The sequence below is a fragment of the Cnephaeus nilssonii genome (assembly GCF_951640355.1).
Source record: "Cnephaeus nilssonii genome assembly, chromosome: 15".
Classification (NCBI taxonomy): Eukaryota; Metazoa; Chordata; class Mammalia; order Chiroptera; family Vespertilionidae; genus Cnephaeus; species Cnephaeus nilssonii.
This window is the reverse complement of record NC_137086.1, coordinates 33,844,926-33,859,502: the sequence shown is the minus strand read 5'-3', so window position 1 is coordinate 33,859,502 and position 14,577 is coordinate 33,844,926.

Sequence of the window (14,577 nt, the reverse complement as noted above, 5' to 3'; positions counted from 1 at the left end):
CAGGTTACAGGGCAAGGACTGATACAAAAGAGGGCTTTCCTAGCTGGCCTGGGTGTCATAGGCCTAAATTCTTCTCTGAGATAAATCCATGTGAAATGAACAATAAGAACACACAATCCATTCAATTATTTATTTGTTCTTTAGTTAAGAAATAATTGTTGAGGATGTGCTAGGTATGCGGGATGCCACAGAAGGAGTGAAAACAAAGATATAATCTACAGGGAAGCAGACATTAATGAAATAGTTCCACAAATGTAAAATTGCAACAGTGACAAGGGCTAAACTCCTTGGTGCTGTGAGGGATAATAATAGGGGCATTAAAGTTGTCAGGGAAGCCTTTCCTTAACTTAGCTGTTTTGCTCACAAAATGCTTTTGGGAACCTGGGGTGGGAAGAGAGGGTGTGCCCTCTATTTCATGTCTCCCAAGGTCAACCTTTGCCTCAGTATGTGAATGCATACACATAATGTAAATAGACTGGGTCTATCTTTCTATCTCTTTTCTATTGGTGTGTTTGTTTGCACACCTTTTGAACTATTTTTAATGTACCATGTTTACTCATCATCTCAAGAGATATGGGGAATGCAGTTTCTTCAGTCCCTCACCAGACATGGGAGGATGTTCCCAATGAGCTAGAAAACAGAACTGAGTGATGTATCACAAAACTTAGCCTGTATGTTGAATGATCCTATTTTGAATTGAGTTATCCTATATAATAAAAGGCTAATATGCAAATAGACCAAATGGTGGAACAACTGAACAACTGATCACTATGACGTGCACTGACCACCAGGGGGTGCGTGTGGAACATGGTAGGCATGGGCAGCAGGCAGTAGAGCATGGAACATGACGGGCGTCGGCTGCGTTGGGATGGTGAAGCAGGAGAGTTGGGGCACCAGACCAAGGCGGGGCGCTGGTCGCTGTCATTGAGGCGAGCCTCTGGTAGTTACTCAAAATTCTTTGCTCCCGCATGCTGCAGTCCCTCCTGTTGCTTGCACCTGCTGTTGGTATTGGCCCTGCTCACACCGCTGCCTGCACCAGCCCCAATTGCTTGGCTCCGTCAGCAGGTGCAAGCAGCGGCTACTGGCCCCGATCGACCCTGAAGACTTCTCCACCTCCCCCTGTTCCTGAGGGGCAATCAGAGCAGTAGCTGCTGCTCGCACCCACTGCTGGTGCGGCCCCAATCACTCTGTGCCGTCAGTGGGTGTGAGCAGGGGTCCAGCACCATCATTGCATGGGAGCGGGGCTGCTGGCAGACAGGGGACCATGGGCTATGGTGGGAGGGGCCAGGCAGGGGTGCAGAGGATGGGCTGCCCCTGTGCCCACCACAGCCTCACTGCCCACAGTTCCTTTCAAGGTGCACAAATTTGTGCACTGGGCCCCTAATATTAAAATAGAATGCAATGGAAGCAGCCTGGTGTATGGAACGAACAAGGATTTGGAATGCAAGAGGCTCTCCATTTGTCCAAGGGGTCTTAGGTAATTTATGTATCCCCCTGAGCCTCTGTGACCCCATCTGCAAGATGGGGATTACAGCAGCAGCTTCCTCTGAGTTTTTGTGTGAGGACTAAGATGGTATTTGAAGACTCTAGGACAGTGCCTAATAAGCTCAGTAAATATTTGTTTCCTTCCCTACATTCAGATTCTTGGGCCCTTTGATCATAGGTATGTCTACAAGGAGACACCTGCTGATTTCAAATTTTTTTTTTAACCATAGAAAGTGGGATTGAGGGAGAAATTAAAAAGGAATTTCCCTCTCAATCTAGGAAAAACGAGGTGCTTATACACCAGCTTAGAAGAAGATTCCATAGAAAAGAGATGGAAGATGAATGCACAATAAAATGATTCAAAACACGAGCAGACTCTGCGTATGTTATGCACAGATGAGTTAATTGTTTTGCCTTAAATATATTTCCTGAAGAACAGAAGCCCGATCACAGCACATATCGTTATGTATTTTAGACAAACAGCACTTTGAATCAAATTATAGTACATGCATAAAATATTAAAATAAGACATTTATAACAAATCTTTCTAACTTAGGGCTCTGCTCTAAAATAGATTTATATTCAGATAAGCAATAGGTGCGATAAATGTGGTACAGATACCACAATTTAAATTGCAAATCACAGGGCATCATGGGTAAAGGGAATGCAGACTTGAGGTACTCAGGGAAACATCCAGCTATGCAGTATTTTTAGGTCTGCTGCCTGATTTCGCTTTGCAATGTCTGTATCTGGTCTGGACTCTACATTTGACAAATTCCAATATTTGCTCTCTAATACAGTTTCTTTGCATTCCTGGCTTAAGTGATCTAATTTAACCCTTCATTTATTGTTCTTTTATCTATTGTGGAACTGTTTCCACTAAACAGTTCCCCAGAGTCTTCAATTATTTAAGTTAGTGGGGGAGATTTTGGAACGTAGTGTTTTTTAGTTAACAATATAGGCAGACGAAATGGGGAACAATATCCTTGCATGTGCTAGAGTGCTATCTACTTTGCCAGTTACCAGATCACCTTGTACTTCTAAAAAATATGTTTTTATTGATTTGTAAAGAGACAGGAAGGGGGGAGAGAGAGAGAGAGAGAGAGAGAGAGAGAGAGAGAGAGAGAGAGAGAGAGAGACTTCAATGTGAGAGAGACACATCCATCAGCTGCCTCCTGCATTCCCATACTGAGAATTCAGCCAACAACCCGGGCATTGCCCTGACTGGGAATTGAATCAGAGACCTCTTGGTGCATGGGACAATGCTCAACTGAGCGACACCAGCCAGGGCCAGTTTGTACTTTTTTCCTCCCTCATGGTTTGTTAGGTAATGTATGGTGAATGTGTCATTCGTTTGTCTCCAGGAATGATTCCTGTCTGAGAATATTAAACTTGATTCATTTATTTAGAAGAACTTAGAGGCTATTGAATTGAATGTCTACAGAGCTGAATGTTTCCTGGCTAGCAAGGCCTTCTAGAATTCAGGATTGCCTCCATGTCAGAAGCCCTCAGAAAAACCCTAAGGGATCAAGTTGAGTCTTAGGACTCTCATAGTATCCATTTCATGTTGGGGAATCCTTAGGTCCCAGCATCACTGAGTGCAGGTGAACAACTCTACTTGCCAGCAACTCTTTTCAAGGCTAGAAGCCTGTGAACAGAAGGCAGGAGGGGCTATCACAAAGGGTCAGTGACAGTATTTCTGAGTGCTGATCACTAAAGAAATCTCTTTTAGCCAACATTTTCCTTGGAGCTACTGAATTGAAACATCTTTCCTAAGCAAGGAGTAGCTTTACTTGGAAAACTCTCTTCTTTACCTGATCTGTATGCTAGAATTTTCTCTTCCCAGTCAGTATCTGCAATTTCATCTCAGAAAAAGCCTGTATGGCCATATTTCATTTTCTTGTAATGTATAGAGTTTTTAATGCTTAGGTTTCTGGTGGAATGAACTCACCTTCCTCTTTACCATTCTGCTTAGCATCATTATTTCCAAAACTTTTTAAAAAGTTGCTGCATTAAAAATAATAAAGAAGTAAATGCCTTCATATTTGAGATTTCATGTGCAAGAGTCAGTCACACTTCATGTTAGCCAACAAGGCCAGAAAAGAAAGAAAAACCTGGCTATATTCCTGTTGTAAAGTTGTAGCCACCAAAATATGTCTGTCAGTGCTAACCTCCACGCAGGTAAGTACAGTTAGGACAGTTCTCAGGAAGAAATTAAATATATGGAATTAAATACATGTGTACAGATTATTCCTGGATGTAAAGTACCAGTATGGGTTCTCCATAGTCTGATTTAATAAGATCCAAGTGCATCCTTAAGATGGAGATGTAAAGAGTTAGACCTGTGCCATCCATTACAATAGCCACTGGCCACACGCGGCTGCTGAGCCCTTGAAATGCAGCTAATCCTACATGAGAAGAACTGTAAATATAAAATACATACCAGATGTTGAAGACTTATTACCCCCCAAAAAAGTAAAATATCTCAATGTGTTTTATATTGATTAATTATCAAAATGATAATATTTTAAATAATTGGATTAAATGAAATACACTATTAAAATCAATTTCCCATGTTTATTTTTCTTTAAAATGTGGCTATTAGAAAAAATTTAAAATTATATATGTGGCTCCCATTATATTTCTCTTGGATAGTGCTGAGCAAGATTGATGCCATGTAATATTGTAACTAATCCACTTAAAAGACTTTGGTTTCAGACAACTCCCTTTATTCTTTATAGCATCCTTAAAACCCATTGTAAATGGAGTCCTATTTTAAGTATACTAGAATACCTTGCTGGCTAAAGTAACCCCATGGTGAGAACTGCCATCTTATGAGTAATCACTCCCTACTATATCTATTTAATAGGTTTGCATTTCAAAGGTTTTTCCTAAAGCAAAGTTAACCAATTTTATCATTTGCTTTTCAACATGATCTTTTTTTTTTTTTTTTTTTTGTCTCTGAGTGAAGAGTTTCTGGCTTTTCATGAGATATATTTTCTTGTTTACCCATCTTGCTTGGACTCAAGTTAGAATGCCTGAGCTCAGCACCAGTACTTGCTAGTGACCTTGGACACATCCATCTTGCAGAGCTAAAGTTTTCTCATCTGTGAAATGGAGCAATAACTCATAGCTCACAGGGGAGTAAAGAGCATTCTATGAGATGATCATTATACTGGCCACATGGACCCAGTGAAGTGAGTTCCCATTCACTCCCTTTTGTTTTATGAATGTATGGGGCCCACATTTCTAGTCTATAATGAGTCTATAATGCTGATTACTAGTTCCACCTGCCCCCCTCCCCCCGCCTCCCCGCCACTCCCCACCAAGGAAAGGCTATATTTAGGAGCACTGTGACTGAAGCACGGATAAGCTCATGACACTTGTGAAGAGAATCATACATATGCTGCTGGCCTCTGTGTCTTTGCATTTGCTCTTCTTTTTGCCCAGATTACTCTCCTTTCCCCATTGTTCCCTTTCCCCATTGTCTTGTCTGTCTCTCGATGTCCAGATGGAGTGCCGCCTCTTATTCCAGACAGCACTGATTTATCAAGGTTGCACATTTTATTGCCAATACAACTGTTTATATCAAGTAGCAAGTATTTACCTGGTGTTTAAAATTCCAAGACTTATTTTCCAGTGATTTCAAGCATATTCATTTGGTTTCATCCATTGTATTTTGAAGGTCTACCCATTCCACAGCTCTCATTCATCTGCTCAAATAATACTTACTGGTTGACTAATAAAAAACCCTTTAATGCAAGAATATTCATTATAGGGAATGACCTAACAAGATATACCATATATCATCTTTACAGATCTCTATGCTAAGTAATTGGTACACATACCAACATTTAAGACTATCTTATTTAATTACTAGTTCTAGGAGATACCTGAGTTACTAGGAAGATGACTTAGATAAGTTTCTGATTTAAGATCCTTTTGAGATTTTATATATATGTATTTCTAAATAAATATATATATGTATTTCTAAATAAATATATATATATATATATATATATATATATATATATATATATATATAATCACATTACTAAAATGCAGCTTCTATTTGTAGTCCTTTCTCAGTAAGGCAGTGGGACATTTTTGGTGCTTTCAAGTGAGCTAGAAATGTTGAATATGACATTCATGTCATTAAAAATAGTTAGCTGTTCTTGGCTACATTCACAAAGAAGTCCCCTAATGCTTCCTTTAATTGGCAGGATCTACACGTGGTCTCCATTTTGCAAATGTGCTCTGCACTGTGCGGCTGGAGCTGTGTATGTCTGCGTATGTTCTCTGTCGGTGACACTGTACCCTAATCAGACAATTGGTGTATTGTACTAGGACATACTGTATGCAGACAATGCCTCACCTACCACTCCCCCCTCTTTTTTTTTTTTTAAACCCTGAAATATGGTTGATATGGTCCATTGCAAAATGAACCTATATTGGAAATGGCAAAATTGTAATGTAAAATATACCGGGGTCAGTGGGGTGTGCTGTTTTTTGCATATATTTTTTCTCCCCTGACCCATGCCATTCCCCTGCATACAGGGAAAAAAGCTTCATCTCACACAGAAATGTGATGTCCTTTACTGCCAGAGGCTGTTGCTGTTTTAAATGAGGAAAAAGCACAATGCATGAAGAAGGAAAATTAAAGCATATTCATTTTGGAAATTAGATATGGTGTCAGGAGACTCTCAGAAAATAGCCCCATTTGAATGGAGCCCCACACTACAAGACAGTTCACTGAACTTTTGACCACTATTTATGCTATGGAAGCTTTTGAAATAGGGAAGAGAGCAAAACATTTTATAGCTGCTTAATAGCTGAGTTCATTTTTCTTTCTTTCTTTTTTCCCCACCAGGCATTTGTCTATCCCTTCAGTGTATATAAGATATGCAAACACCATGTAGTTTATTGGCAGGCCTTTGTGTTAATGTTTCCAGGTTGGTTCCAAAATACACAGCTACTGCTTGAGAGAATCTCCCAGCCAACCCGGTGACCTTCCTTACCCTCCACAGCGCAGTCTGCCATCTGCCTGTGGCTGGTCTGGAATGGCTAGCCCCAGTCAGGGTCACACAGGCCTTGGGAGTAACAGTGACCTCTACAGAGGTCATTCTGCAAATGCAAAGAGAATATACTTTTCAAATTCCCATGGATTCCTTATGCAAAATTGGCCAGGGATGGGGGAGATGATGGCAAATGCACTTTGTCTAATTTCCCTCTTTCTATTATTTGGAAGGATAGTTCTCAATCTGTGATCATCTCTGTTCTGCTTCATTGCTTCCCTCCTGCAGAGCCCATCACACCAGGCAGGTTAAGTGGGATTCAAGGGCCCTCTAGGAAGGACAGCCTGGATTTTTGAATCAACACTGAATTAGGAAGCACCTGCACAAATGCAGTAAGGGAAGAGTTAATCATAATTGGAGGATTGGATCAGTTAGAGGTGGAAAAAGAAATCCAATTTGTATTTGATATTAGTGAAAAATATGCTTTAACTTTTATGCAGATATGAAACATGGAGCTAAATATTACAAATTACAGGTTGTGAGTCTATGTCAGCTTCATTATTGTTATTACTATTAATGCAATGATATCAAACCTAAGGGGTCACTGTGTTTGTTTAATTTATTTTCTGGGAAAGCTTAGCATTTCATTTCCAAGTGAGGACCTCTTCGTTGGCCTCTTGGTGACTTGCCCACACTGGCACAGATTGGGCCCCGCCTCTCTGGGGATCTCTGAGCTCCTAGCAGGCTCTCTTTCCAATCATAACCAGGCTTGATTCTCACTGCACCCCTTGGTCAACTACAGGTCTCACTTCCATCAGGAGGTGATACAATGCAGAGGTTTTAATGGGGACTCGAGGTGGTGTGAGAGCAGGATGCTGAGAATAGATTCAACAATGGAATCACTGTGCCACAGAGGGCTGAAGTGTGTGTGAATGCTGACCTTCTGCGAATGTCCTTAGATTGGGAAATAGAGACAATCTGTCCTCACCCACGACTATGAACTATTTACAGATTCACATCAGGGAAAACATCAATGTGGGGACATGTTGTATTTTTTTTCTTCCTATGCTCTGTGGTTTAAACTTGAGAGAGAGAGAGAAAGAGAGAGAGAGAGAGAGAGAGAGAGAGAGAGAGAGAGAGAGAGAGAGAGAAAGAGAGAGAGTCGCTCTCCTCCTCTCACCAGCCCCCCCCCCCCCCAGCATTATTCATTAGGAGAATTTTTTTTTCTTCTTTTGATGGGAGACTTCTCTCACTAGCCAGTGGCAACCCTTATGTGCATCTCTAATATATCTCTGCACTAATATATCTCTGACCACTGAAAAGGAGGTGGGATAGTGCTATAAGGGCCACTCAGAGGGAGGAGATAGTGCAGGGTCTTCTCAGGGCAAGAACTCCTCCTGACCATCTAAGTTCTGCCAGGTCTGGGAGGTTGTGATCTGGTGCTGACCTCAGACCACAGGCTGAGAGAAACCTGAGAAGTGCTTTAATCAAAATCGTGGCCTCCTTTGTTTGCTGTTCTCCCTGAGGCTTTTTGGCACTGCCAGTAGCCACGTTGCTTTTGCTCTGGTTTTTGAGAGGAAAGTCCCAGGGAGCACTTGGGCACTGCTTTGTGCTCCATACCCACACTACCCACCACCTCCAGTCTAGAGCCCCATAAATGGGACTGAGATAGGATGAGGGGGAAGCCAGGAAGGTGAGGTCATGCTATTGGCAAAAACAAAACAAACAAACAAACAAAAAACAGGCATCAGTACTTTACAGTTTGGTGCTGGACATGGAAGGCGGGGAGGGGAGGGGAGTAATGGACCGGGCTTGGGAAATTCGCCAGCCCTCCCAGGCTGCTTCACCCTCCCTTCCCTACCTCCGAGGACTTTGCTGAGGTGGAGCCCTGGACTCAAATGTCCTGGATGTGTCTCTTCATTCCTGCCTTGGCAGTGGATTATTCCTACAGTGTCACACTATTTGTGATGGCCCATGGTTCTCCTGCCATTGTGGTGGCTGATGGGGATGGGCATTTTAAATGATGGGAAAAAAAATGGACAACAAGTAAATCCAGCAATATTAGCCATGATGAATTTTTCCTCGCTATGAAAGGCCTATGAAAGAGAATGAGGAGACAGGCTAGGCAGGATTTCTGTTTTGCCTACTACAAATGGACCGATAGTAGCAAACATTAAGGATTGAATTAGTATAGGAATTTCAAGTCAGAGTTAAGTCTGAACATCACATTATGTTGACAGGTTAAATTGTAAATCCATCTCAAAGGAAAGTTCCCATCTGGTGCACTGTGGTTGAAGACCTTGTTGCATGCTGAGGTGTTTTCTGGGTCACAAAAGATCTTGCTGGTAGTTCCTTAGTACTTCTGTTATTCTTATGGTAGTCCATGAAATATGGCTTTCAAAAATAGTTTAACCATTCTTTATACAATTGGGTTTGGGTAAAGGTTTCAAGACTAGTGGATTGGTGGGAGGAAACTTGATGTAATAAAGAGAGGGGCAAACGAACGTTCAAATCCCAGGACTGCCACTTAGTTGACTTCAAGGTCTTGGACAGGTCAGACTCTCCTGATCTCAATTATCTCATAAACGAAATGGGGTCATAATCTCTACTATTTAGCACTGTTACAAGGATTGAGAGTGATATTGCATAATATTTACTCAATAAAGAAAGTATTATTATCATTATAGTAAGAGATCTTAGAGCTAGAAGAGGCTGTTAAGGTAGATTAGTTCAACACCTTCCTCCATCTTACAGAAAAAGAAACTGAGTTTTAGAGAAGATAAGCAATTTGTTAAACAGCATGCAGATGGTCTCAGCTTGACTTGATTCACATTGTCTTGATGCCCAGACTAATAGACTATCTTAGTCCCTTTGGATTGCTATAATAAAAATACCATAGGGAGGCCACAACAAACATTTACATCTCACATTGCTGGAGGCTGCAAGTTCAAGATCAAGGCACTGGCAGATTCTGAGTCTGGTGAGGGCTTTCTGCCTGGTTCATAACATCCAACTTCTCAGTGTGCCCTCACATGGTAGAAGGGTCAAGGAGCTCTCAGGGGTCTCTTTTATAAGCGCACGAATCCCATCATGAAAGTTACACTGTCATCATCTAATAAGATCCCAAATGCCCAACTACAAACGCCATCACACTGGGGATTAGGTTTCAACATGTAAATTGGGGGGAACCCAATATTCAGTCCACAAACATGGACTTACTTCCTCTTTATCATTTTGCAGGTCAAACCTTTTATGTTGTTGAAGATGAATGCTAAATAAGAGTTTTCTTCAAGTGTTTATATATTTTTTTTCCTGATTGGGTTTTTCTAATAAATTCTTTCAGATCTTGAACCTTGGGTGTCACTTGCTTTTCTAATGCCATTGTCCTTATTGGTCTAGAACTTTGATTCCCTTCAGCTGGATACTTCATTACTTGTCCACTGATTCTTTCTTGTTTCAGCCTGGTTTCCCCATAAAGGATGAATTTCTTAATCACAGGGGCCATGCTATATATTTTATTTAACTTAGTAATTCCCAGAGTTTTGTTTTTTTCTTTCTTCCTTTTCTCCCTTTTTATTTTCTTCTTTCTAATAAGGGATGGATATACATCTGTGAACATTTTAGTTTGCCAAGAACTTTAAACAGGCTCCTTTTATCTATTAACATCATTTCATGAACAGAAAGTTCTTTGAATACCATAAAATAGAAACAACATGATATTAAACTTAAGAGCTCTATTCAAAAAAGAAATATCAGCAGAAGGTTGTGGGCATTTTCCATGTGTAGATCACTTAAAAATTTGTCACAGACAAGCAGAGGCCCATACATGAGCAAATGGGACTCATTTGTCTAAGGGACAGGATATGGGTATCAATGTAAAATGGACTACCTTAACCTAAGATGGAGACAACAGTGTGGAACTGATTCCACAGGGCTGTTATGTGGTTCAAATAAAACCATATTCTTTAGACATTCTGTGGTTCTGTGCAAATATAATGGATTATGATTTTCATATCAGTAATCACTTCTTGAACATTATATATAATGTTATAAATACCAGTATAGAAGAGCTTTATAGGACAGTCATACCCATGTACTGGGAAAAACAATGGGAATGACAATAACCATGGCTTCTAGTTGTAGTCTAGTGAACACAAAGGACTTTGGGAATAGAGTGGAAGAAATGATCATGGCCTTTTTTTCTGACAGAGTTCACATGAACAACACCACCCTCTCATCCCACCTCCTGCACTGACACTACCACCAACGTTCTTAGCCCTAATACTGGACTTTTGCTCACAAAGAACTTCTGATCAACTGATTGTCTAAAATATCTGGGATAGCTCCCCAGAAGGGAGTCTTGCTGGCAAGGCAGTGATGCTAGAAACTGGGTAATGTAGAGCTGTGTACAATGATTTAAAAAAAAACAAACACCTATCTCTCACTCATTGTTACCATATGTATGATCCCTAAGCAAACATTGAGCCATGTTCTTATCTAGCCCACAGATGGCTGCGTGTGTGATAATCATGAGAGCATACACATGTTTCAGGCTACTGAAGCTGGATAAATATTGTGCTGAGACATTATTGTAGGTGAGAAAACTCAGGTTCAGAGAAACCGTGAAACTGGTCCAATAATGCATGGCAAATAACTTGGAAGGCCAGTTTTAGAACAAATCTACTTGACTCCCAAGCTCATGGTCTTCCCAACAAACAGACAGTCATATATGTATAAGAGTTATATGTCTTAATTAGTGGAACAAGTAATGATAATCTGGAAAAATAAACTTCTGCTTTTTCTCTCTTCCCCCAACTGACATGCCTTTCAACTTTTCCTGGACAAGTTCTCTAACTCTAGTTACATTTGAATTGCTTTTTTTCCAAGGTCCAGAGGCAAATACTAATTTGGGGGGCAATTAGTTCAGGTGCTGTGTGGGGACTAACTAACCTATGTTTTCTCAGATATCAGACCAATCAAGCTACCCAATTATTCTGAGAGTAATTACTGTATTTTCACTCTAGTTCATTTCTAGTCTTTGGCCCATTGTTTACTTCAGAGAGGAGCAAAGAATGAATTCAAGTTACAGACTGACATTACAATGAGATTGCCAATAGAAATCAATGACTTGTCCCATGACAAGCTAGGGTTTATGAGGCAGCCTGACGGTGTCCTTATATCTTTGCCTACCTCATTGTACTGCCATTCAAGCGGATTATACAATTTTCCTGTTATAAAGGGGGTGTAGTCAGGGCAAAAGGGAGTCTAATTGAGTTTAATAAAACTGGAAATGATAGCACAGAAGCCTTGAAGAGAAAAGAATATTACAAATAGGATATTCGGATAAGCATAGGCTTGGTTGTCTGTTAAGGTTGATATTTATATTCACATTTATTGACCTTAGACAGGGAATATAATGTAGACAGAGCAGATAGAGGTCAAATAACTCACCTTTTCAGCAGTGGGAGCCTAGATCTTGGTGGAATTGAAGAGAGCTACACCCAATGAAGTGAAATATAATTTCATCCAATTTGTAACTTTTTATTATTTGGGTAAAGTGGCTGAAAATATACCTTTCTTCAAACAAAGCAGCAAAATCATAATAGAGACAGTGGAATTGCAGAAGATAAACATAGTTCTAATGCTGTATTATCTGATATGGTACCTACCAGACACATGTGGCTATTGATTTCTTAAAATGTGTAGTTTGAAATGAGATGTGCTTTAATTGTAAAATACACACAAACTTCCCAAGACATCGTATAAAGAAACTAATGCAGAATATCTCATTAATAGTTTTGATATTGTTTCTATGTCGAAATGACAATATGTTGGATATATTGGGTTAAATATAATATGAAATTAATTTCACCCTTTTTATACTTCTAAGAATAAAGATACTATGTAAAATTACATATGTGGCTTGCATTATATTTGTACTGGTCAGCAGTGGTGTAATGCAATGCCTACATGCTATCATCAGAGAGTCAAATTTCAATAATTTGGCCTTATTTAAATCAGAATGTCAATATGCATTCTGCTCACGTGGGATATGGATTTACATCCGTGAGTGCGCTATGCATCTACACACACATCCATATTCATGCATGTGGGAAAAATCCCATCACCTTCGGAATGAGAGAAATCATCCCAATAAATCCAAAGTTGTTGTTTTCACACATAGAAATGATGTTTTCCTGCATCTCTTTGTTTTAATAAAACCCCCAATCCCAAAGAGCACGGTTTAAAATAAGCTACTGGAACAATTTATGCTTTCCTCTCCGTGGATTAGAGAGGTGGTACTTGGAACAGCTTGTTAAAGAGAAGAGCTTGGCCCCTGCCCTTGCTCTGTGTTTAATGATCCTCTCTTCGTGTGCCACCTCTCTAATCTGCAGAGAGATAGGTACAAATTGTATCTATAATGTTATATTACTTAACGGTATAATGTATGATAAATCATAGAATTGCATCCCTACCTTGTAATTGGTGAGATGTGTTGCATGAGAGATCCCCTAATTCAATAGAGAGTGGTTGCTCTAATGCATAACTGCCTCTCTGGATCAAACCAATTCAGCCCACAAGCGATGAGGGGAGAGTTAAAGCTTTTTTAATTATAAAAAAAAGCAAAAATATGACTTAGAATGGCTTTATAGGCCCCTGGATTCAAACAACTGCTTAATAATCCTCTACTTGGATGGAGCCTCAATTTTCCCTTTTTCTGTAGGAAGTAAGATGAACCATCTGTAGAAAATGGGTACTCTAGGGGACAGGCGAATTATTAGGTGAATTCATGTTCTCAGAGGTGATTATCTTAACTTTTGATATGTTGCCTGTAACCGGTATGTTTATTATGTTTGCACAATATTGTACTGTTACTCTGACCCTGCACACGTGTTATTCTCAACACTTTCTGTTTTTGTGTTAAATTCATTCCTTTTAGGTATACAACCCTCTTTCTGGTTCTTCAAGAGTTCTTTCATAGTATTTTGTTTCCTCTTCTATTTCCTTAAACTTCTGGGCTTCTTTTATTTTTTGGCACTGCCTATTTGGGTGGCCTCTTTCCCTAACTTCTGACCTTTTTAACTTCCCAAGTCTTACTGGCAAAACAACCAGATCAGAGCATTGATCACTGCAGAAGGGTGGAGGGCTGGTGACTGCATTGCCATTCCTCAGGATGCACGCAAAGTTTTGGAGCAAACCACACTCATATAGAAATGAGTCGGGACAGTGACATCTAGAACATAACTGTAACTAGTCTCACCTGTGTTCTTGGCCACCCCAAATTCTCCGACCAACACTGCAGATAACTTGATCAATGACTGTTCAGAAGTTACTTATGAAGACAACTGAAATAAAATTTGACAGGCAAGTTTAATGAAGTCTGATACAGTTGTTATGACTTATACAAATTAGACTGTTCCAGCTGGATGGGGCCATAGAGAGAGATAGCTCATCTCTCAGGAAGAGCTGAGGAAACTTGAGTGAAATAACCAGCACTGGGACCATCAATGCCTTGAAGGAAACCTGGATCTAGAACTTGAATTTCCCCGTCCTCATTTAGCCCTCTTTCCATTCCCGCACCGAGGCTGTCTCAGAAAGCTTCTCTTTAAGAGCCGAATTCTATGATGCTTTGTTTGGGGCTGAAAAATAGTCAATAGAAGTCATCACATACTTGCCACTTACAACTTTCCATTCATCAGTAAATGAATGAATGAGATCCAATAGACTGATTTTTCATTTTTAAAATTTTCATATATATTTTCTTAAGAAAGACAAAACAGATTGTGTGGTCTTACCTTAATTTGATCATTTCTCAAGTCTGACTTTCTGAAAAGAGCAGAAGGGCAGCTTTTTGACACGAGCCATTGATTCTGTCCAAACAGACATGGGAGTGTCACCAAAATTGCAGCCTCGCAGAGGCTACTGGAAAACGTGGTGCATTTAGAGGTGGGGTTCCCTTGTGGTTTTCGATGACATCTGCATTGCCTTTCCTGCGCTCTGCTATTTCACATCTTAATAAAGAGAAACAATTCAGTTGGTAAATAATCTATAATACAATTTCCAGAGATTACCCTGC